General features: G+C 31.9%; 1 protein-coding gene across 2 annotated transcripts in view; it reads left to right on the top strand.

The window, feature by feature from the left end:
• Positions 1–1,197: 1,197 nt before the first annotated feature.
• The window catches only part of LOC115243588 (diuretic hormone class 2), a 20,461-nt gene continuing 13,122 nt past the window's right edge, over positions 1,198–8,536 (top strand). For both annotated transcript variants that reach the window (XM_029820714.1, XM_029820715.1), the window contains exon 1: positions 1,198–1,333. The gene's annotated coding sequence lies outside the window, so the exon portion shown is untranslated. The remainder of the gene's footprint in view (positions 1,334–8,536) is intronic.

Genomic DNA, 8,536 nt, shown 5'->3' on the forward strand with positions numbered 1-8,536 from the left:
TCGAAAATTAATGATCCGAACGTGACTGACGATTAGTGACACGATATATTTTTTTTTCAGTCTTTTTTATCTCTTTTTTTTCTCATTTTCCGTCACCTCGCAAAATGTTTGTCTAATGACTCGCCTAATTTTATTATCATTATTCACCCGAGTAATATTTCTCTAAACAGTTTGGAATTATTTCGCTGATGCATGATGCGCATATGTTCTATTATCTCCGACATATCAAATACCTCAATGCATGGTGCAACAAGCAACATTGCAGCAAATTATATGCATAAAATAGATTGCCATCTGTTACGTAGGCCAGCCGAAGCCTATCGATGCGAAAACAGACGCGGATTAGAAGAGAGGAATAGCACGTGATTTGCATTTCGGCTGGTGTTTCTGGTATCCTATTTCTAAAGCAGCTCAACAAATAATATCACTTAGAGATATTCAAAGGTAACGATTGAAATTCGAAATCATAGTTTTCTTTCTCTCTCCCTCTCTCGTGGGTGAAAGTATGAGATTTTATTCACTGTACACCATCGTAGCCTATTTTAGACTGTATTTCGCGATAGGGTAAGTCATTATAAACACTGACATCGAGATTACTTAAAGGAAATCGTAAATACAAAAATATTAATTTGCATTGAACAAATATTTATCCCCTAAATTAAAGAAATAAGAATTAATTTTGGAGCGTAATAATAAATTATATTGTCGTTATTATTATATAACGTACTTTTTCTCTCTCAGCCAAAAATGCCTCTCAGTTTAACTTACATAATGTCGTGTGCGGAAAAAAAGATATCGATCGCTTTTTCGTCGCACGGTCCATTTAGCAATCTGTCGGCGATTCCTCGACAAGAAGCCGCCGTCAGTCTGCGCCGATAATTTATCAAGAGGGTGAGTTTTCGAAAGTTTTCAGGGGCAAGCACCTGTGGAATACATCTATACTTAGAAATCCCAAGCGGCGACGGCGGCTCGTCGTCGATAATCGAGATGCGAGATTCGAGTTCGCGTACGAACGTGAACTCAAAATTCGCGAACGACTGCGAGGGAAGACAGAGTAGGAAGAACATCGTGACCGAAGTATACGGGTACGTGTGATTGGACGAGAATGCTTCGGTGGCGGATCGGCGACAGGGGTGGGAACCGGTCCCGGGGGTGGGGACGTGCATGGAGGGTGCGAGAGTCGCAAAGTCGCACGGGGCTTATATAAACGCGCGGCGAACGGTTTGCCTTCGCAGAGCCGTATCCACCGTCGCTGGACGACAGACTATCATCCCCGCAGAAATTCCCCGGTAGACCCGCTTCTGTCAGATCCCTGGCTTTTAGCAGCGTCAAGGTACACATTCATTTTCTAAATGCATTTATCTCCCGTTTTCGCGTAACAAAATCATTCTGATATTTCAAGAGATATGTCCCGCAAGATCATCTACACTTTTTGTTACATATAGATTTTTACCAAAAGTTAGAATAATATTTTTTTAATGGAAAAATGTTAAGACCAGGAATTCAGCATTATATATGATTAAAAATGTAGATGATTTTTATAAAAGTAAAAAAAAATATATATGTAACTCTAATATATAGATTTTTACGTATATTATATTTTGATAAATGGATAATACAGAGTTTTATTCCTCATTTAATTTCAAGCGCAATATTGTTTTAACAAAGATTTAGTTCGTAGAATAATGGCAAAGATATTTGAAGTTAATTTTGCTGCAGCAGTATATCATTGACATTAATAATCGTTCACATAAACCGGATAATAAGTTGCACGTATTCCCGCAATCCGATACACTCTGTCAACAGTTAGATAAATAAGTTTGCGTTTGCGATTATCCAATAGAAACTTTTGGCACTGCATCTCCCAGTAGTAAAACCTTACGATATTTCAGACAGTAGTAGCTTCTCGCAGTTTATCATCGGTAGAAGTTATGACAAATAATTGAAAATTCTACCCATTTCCTAAGACAAGTTGGATATATTATTATTTTAAAGCTGATACTTTTATTCTGATAATTTTATTCGATATTGGCGAGGAAAATTAATTCTAATTTTTCAAAAAAAAATTCATGGTTAAAATAAAGTTTTATTGAAATATTTTACAGAATATTTTATGTAATATAAAATAAAAAATTGTTATAGAGGTTATATTTTATTTTCAATTATAAAATTATTAAAATGATATCAGTCATACATTAAATAAATTATTATTACTTTTTTACTTATTTGTAGAAAGATATTATGTTTTTCTTAATAGTGATAAGAGAGAGCTGTTTAAACAATGGTAGATGAAAATATATTTTTCGAAAATAGAAAAAATAATCCATTTGTGTTTTGTATGCGACGACATGCAAAAGCAAAATTTTTTGGCGTAATAATAAAACAAAAGACGATACAAAGGTATATATTGTGTGAAAGTGACGTGAAGAAATTATTTAAGTTGTTAAACCGTGAGCATATTATGGAATTTGTACGAAGTTCGACAAAAACGGCCTCGTAAATCCGTCGAAACGCGAAAAGTTTTGCTTGCTTAAAAACCTATGTACCCTCGGGCGCTGGTCGGAAAAGCGAAATGAGATGGTGTGGGAAGAAAAGACTTTATTTTAATTAAATAATGAATAACCAACCTATCTATAAAAATTTTTCCCGAGCTACATATTATTAGTACAATAAAATTAAGCAAGAAAAATTCATTCTTTATTTAAAAATCGAGTAAACTTTATTCTCCTTGAGAGATATATAATACAAATTTTTATTATTATAAAGAAGAGAAAAATTTTATTGCCATTTAATGTGAAAAACTTATGAATAAAAATATAATTATATAAGATTATGATCTTTCCCAAAAGTAAAAAATTAATTCTAAGTTCACATAAAAAAAAATCTTGTTTCTAAGTTCACATAAAAAAATTCTTGTTAAAATTAAGATTGATTATATCGGGACACTCTGTATTAATGCATAAAATTCGACTTGCATGGACTTCGTTGCGTGTTTCCGCTGCAAAATACCTATCGTCACCAACATTCATTCCACGCTCGTAGCACAACGTGATCGCGGTTGAAAGGGTATGTAATAGCCTGTAGCGGCAAAAGGATTAATTGTTGACAGATAAAGCACCTAATGAAGCGCATACACCGCAATAACCAATCATGATTCTGCAACGCTATTGCTGGCGCACGAAAAGAACAACCGACGCCTATTTGGAAACAAAACATGAAAGCGTCGGAACCGCACCGCGGTCGCATTATGATAATTTGCAGTCGATTAATATCTAATTACAGCCGGATGCGACAGCAAACGCGCAGTAGGATGATTATTCTGCGCGTATCCTCGTAATTTCCCCTTCAATTACCATAATCGATTAATAAGACTGATTAATAAGACTAATCAACCAATCAATTGGCTGCTTAAACTGATTATTTGTTTAAATTGTTTGCTTAAAAACTAGCATAGTTAGTGAGCTTTTTAATAAATAACTCATTGACAATTTATATATTATTTGAAAGAACTCTGCTCAGAAAATAAAGTAGTTTGCAAGATATAAACCAATTTTGTAGAATTTAGACGAATTTGTGACACCAAAAGCGGTGTGTGTTTCCATATAAATAGTAAAAAACTTTTTGGCACGCAGCTTTACGTGTTTTCATTTGAAACTTTTTAGGACTGTGTATGGTATCACGAAAAGCATTAACGTTCTTTCTATATCAATCAAAAAATTGCTTCATTGGCAACGTAAAAGAATGGAAAAGAAAAAGTGTGCCATTTTGCTTTTTGAAAGCTTGGCATCCAGTGCGACTCCGGAGTTAACCGGTAATGCATTTTACACCCCCACATTTATATATTTATAAATTTATTTAATATGAGAAAAAGCTGAATTTTGTATGCGCGCGAGTTTTCCTATAAATATGTAATAATTTCCTCTATAAATATTCAGAAATTTCTTATAACATCTTAAAATGTGAAATATATAATTATGAGCAATTAAATAATCATGATTGAAAGAATACATTTTTTTTATCTGTATATTATTTTCAGATTATATATCAATTATTATTTACATTGCTTGTAATATCATACAATTTGATTACATTAATTAATTCTCGATAAGAAGCCGCGTTCATTTTTGATACATGGCTTTTAACAAATTTAAATTCCTGTGTTTTTCTTGTTGCGATTTTAAAATTCCACACTTAAGTAAGTCTCTGCGTCATGAGGCATTGATTAAATTCTATAAAAGCAAGATAGATTATAAAATTGAAAAAGGAGCACGGACTTATATAGCATAAGAAAGATGGAATGAAAACGGTCGAATTTTGCTCTGCGGTAACTGTTACAATTGATAATCAAATATTTACTATAGTTCGCGCGCGGAAATGTGAGTAAATATTTTACGATTGACTTTAGATAGAAGTTACGCATTTCGTTGTATTTACGAAACGATTAACGACAGTGGTCAGAGGCGCCGCGCCGGCAGAAAGATGTTGAGCTAAAGAATTGGCTCCGGAATTAGCAGTGAAAAAGTAATGTCGTCTGAGCGCGCTTTTGCTGACATTTAACTAAGCAGGAAATGAAAAAGCTGTTTGCAATTAATTACTTCGTATGATATAAAATATCTTTTAGCAAGTATTCTTTTAGTGATTCTCTAATAACTTACAATCTTAATAATAATAACGTCATATTTATTTTAATATAATTAGAAATCGTGAAAGCTCAGAAAAAGAAACAGAATAAAATTTCTCTCGCTTTCTTTTTTTTTCTTTCTCTCGCACTGTCATTATTTAAAAATTATTATTATCAGAGAAAACTTACATTAAAAATGTAAAATATCTTAGAATTCTTTTGCGCGAAAAGTTAAAAAAATAATAATAAAAAATATATATACTAATAGAAAAAAAGAAAGAATAATATAAAAGAGAGAAAGAGAGAAAGAGAGAAAGAATAAAAAATTGAAGTTAAGATAAATAAAATTGAAAAAGCTATAACTTAAGATTATCGTTAAATCTGATTATAACCAGTAGACCATACACACGTATAACGACATAGTATACGATTATACTAGTTATTTCTATTCCTACATTTAAACAAGACGGTGCTTTTTTGGAATAAATTTTATAAATTAGCGGGAAGCAAATTGCACTCTGCTCACCAAATGTCGGCGAGAAGCGACTAATAATGTCATTTTGCAACGATACGTCTGTGAGTTTTGTTTGAATGGACTCTTGATGGTAACGAATCCTACCTGTGTAACCGGAACGCGGTTTAACTTTCACGTTTAACGAAATGAAATCCGTGAGAGGATATATCTTGTCTGCAAACGTGATATATGTCTCGCCGTGGTAAATCGTTTAAAGTATTTACTTCGCTCGAATCAGTGTTCGTGCACATGTATACATACGAAGGATGTACGTTTCATATTTATTTCAAAATTTACGTAGTTTTAAAGGCGTCCATACGTGTAGAATAACCAGCATGGAATATCATTGATTTACAAAATGCGTTGATTTAATTTTCTACATCATGCTTTTCGATATTATTGGACATATTATATACGCCAAACTTTGGGAAAATATATTGTCAATAGTATATAATCGACCGAAGTGCTTGCGGCAATATATTTTGATTGTGATTTTGATTAAAAGTTCATGTGTCTTTTTTGAAGTTGAGGGAAATTGATAGCAATTTTATCTGATTTTCAATCACCCAAAAAATCATAGAATTGTATTTTAGCAATAAAAGAAAATGGTTGCAATAAAATAAATCAATTACGGTAAAACGAAATGGTTACCAAAAGAAGAACACATAAACTTATAGAACAATATAACAATAATAATATATATTATTCACACATACACATACACAAGCTCGTTCAATAATAATTAAATTTATGAAAAAGAAGCTTAAGTTTTTTAATGTATTCTGTGAGCAACTCTATTCTCTGGATTTACAACATTTTTAGATCAACCTTTTTAATTATGTTTCAGTCAAAAGCACAGATATAAGTTTGTTTTATCGTAACAAAAATTCTCGCGGAAGCTAAACTTTTGAACACGAATCGCGCGGCACGAAGTATCATTGATTTATAGGTAAACTCGCCAGCCTTCTCTTATTGCGATGGCCATAGAAATTCCAGTGGACTGAAAAGCAGTAGCTTTTAATATAAGTGCGAATAGCATCATGAGCATCCGTGTATAAGCGTACATAACCGATTTAATGGTGGTGATCATTGTACCTATCGTTTCTAGGAGATGTCCGAGGTTCAATACTATTCATCTATGATTTCTGTACTTTAGAGATGATTTTTCTTTGGCTAAGACAAGTTTGATTAAATGCTGATCCATCCTCGCAATCTTTTCATATCTTTGCGATTAATTTTAAAATTTTAAATTTGAAGTTAATGGAAAAATTCGTATTCTTGCGCAGATTATCTGCTTAGAAAGTAAAAGAAGGTTGTCGTCCATAAAATGGATATCCTATATAACATTGACGTAACACGGGCACAGAAACGCGGCAGGAATTTTCTCGAGGCGAGACGAACATGAGAATCGAAACTGACGAAATGTCGCTTTCTCCTAAGAAAAACACTATCGAATATTGTTACCATAAAGTAAACACGGAGGCCGGTTTGTCTTTTTGATCGAAAAGATACTGACAGCCTCTTAATAATAAAGGTCGAAGCAGTGAAAGCCAAGGCTTACGCGTAATACTATAAAAAATGGTGCAACCGAGGAAAAATAGGCCCGCAATCGAAATATATTTCTATGAGGATAAGTATACACAAGATTTAATGCTTTTATATTACTCTATTTTTTTTAAAGATGAAGAAATCTGGATATGTACAGATCGCATTCCAATGGAGAAACAAATCAATCACTTTAATTGTATTGTTAACATTTCTCTTTTGTAAGGCGAAACAATAGAAACTCAATACTCATTAATAAATGAAATTGGCAGAATATGAATGATTTATCAAAATGTAAAGGTGAGATTTAATTTTAATGTTGAACATATTATATCCTCTAATGTGAAATACAAATGTATCTGATTAGCTTGAATGAGACCGTTGTGTTTAAATATAAAGGGTAGTTTCCAAATATAATAAACATCTTCACATTTAATTTCGGTTGTGTTTATCGATATTAATCAAATAGTAATTTTGCAACTGACAACTATTCATAATTTGTGTATATAATGTATTGCAAATATACAATATATACTATAGCTACAAAGTATATACATATATAATTAATGCTTAATTTTTGAGAGGAACCGCTCGTTTAATTTTATTTTAAACACGAAGTAGAATGTGCAATAAAATGCAGTTATATAATAAATTGGAACATTGAAAATCGGATTTCGAAAATAATGTATCTAAAATATATTTCTTATTAGTGTTTATAAGTGCGCAACATTTATATATCTATTATAAAGTCTATGCCGGTTCAGTTAATATTACGAGTTTATTTAAAAAATCATTAGTATATGCAACAAGTCCGATGAGGCCTACCTAACCTAAGCTCGCAATTTCGTTGTAAAACTCCTAAAATTTACGTATCTATCGCGGTATACGTGCCTCGGCTTTACATGCATAATAGCTGGACGCACCATATGTGTACAGTCTGCCAAATCCCTCGAGTTCTTAAAGTTAGATTACCGTAAGATTACACCGAGAATGGTAATTTTTTTTACAAGCCTTATCGTGATGCAATAGCGTTATCACTTCTCGGTCATAGCAAAATTAATTCTATACAAAAAGTTCTTTCTACTTGTATTTAATTATTAAATATAGATCTTCTCAGTATTTTATTAAAATTCTGCTAATTTATAGAATTACACACACATATACATAATCAAAATTGTAAGCTTTTTTGATTAACGATTAATCATTTAATCGTCACTGATGATTATTTGAACTCTACGAATTAATAATATCCGTTAATTATAATTGCGCTAATTAATCAATAATCATAATTATATATAAATCATTAATTGCAATAATCATGTAGCTGCATTTTGTCTATTATTTATATTTTGCAGTCGAGTCGGTAATGCAAATTTTAATTAAAATGGTATAGTTCTTATACTTTGATCTTAAGGTCGGTGTCGCTATAAAATGTAATCGACTGTTTAATCAGCTGTCAAAGTTTTCTTGGATAAAGCTTTATGATAAATTAATTTAATTTGCGCACGACATACATATCTTCTCATAGCAAATTTCGATCAAGTGCTACATATAAGCGACGGCTAATATATAAATGTCAGGGAGACGATACATCATTCCGATATATGAGAAGAACATAGCGATGAGAGTTCTATCAAGTCACGTACACGAGTTCATTTCATCCATGCCGTTCTATTCGTTTATTGATAATACTTGACGTGATATTATTTTACACGTTTAATTAGAAATTAAATTTATTATAAAGAATTCTATAATAACACGAGTTCATGCCGTTCTATTCGTTTATTGATAATACTTGACGTGATATTATTTTACACGTTTAATTAGAAATTAAATTTATTATAAATATTATAAAG

This window comes from Formica exsecta, unplaced genomic scaffold (assembly GCF_003651465.1).
Source record: "Formica exsecta isolate Colony F162 unplaced genomic scaffold, ASM365146v1 scaffold72, whole genome shotgun sequence".
Taxonomy (NCBI): Eukaryota; Metazoa; Arthropoda; class Insecta; order Hymenoptera; family Formicidae; genus Formica; species Formica exsecta.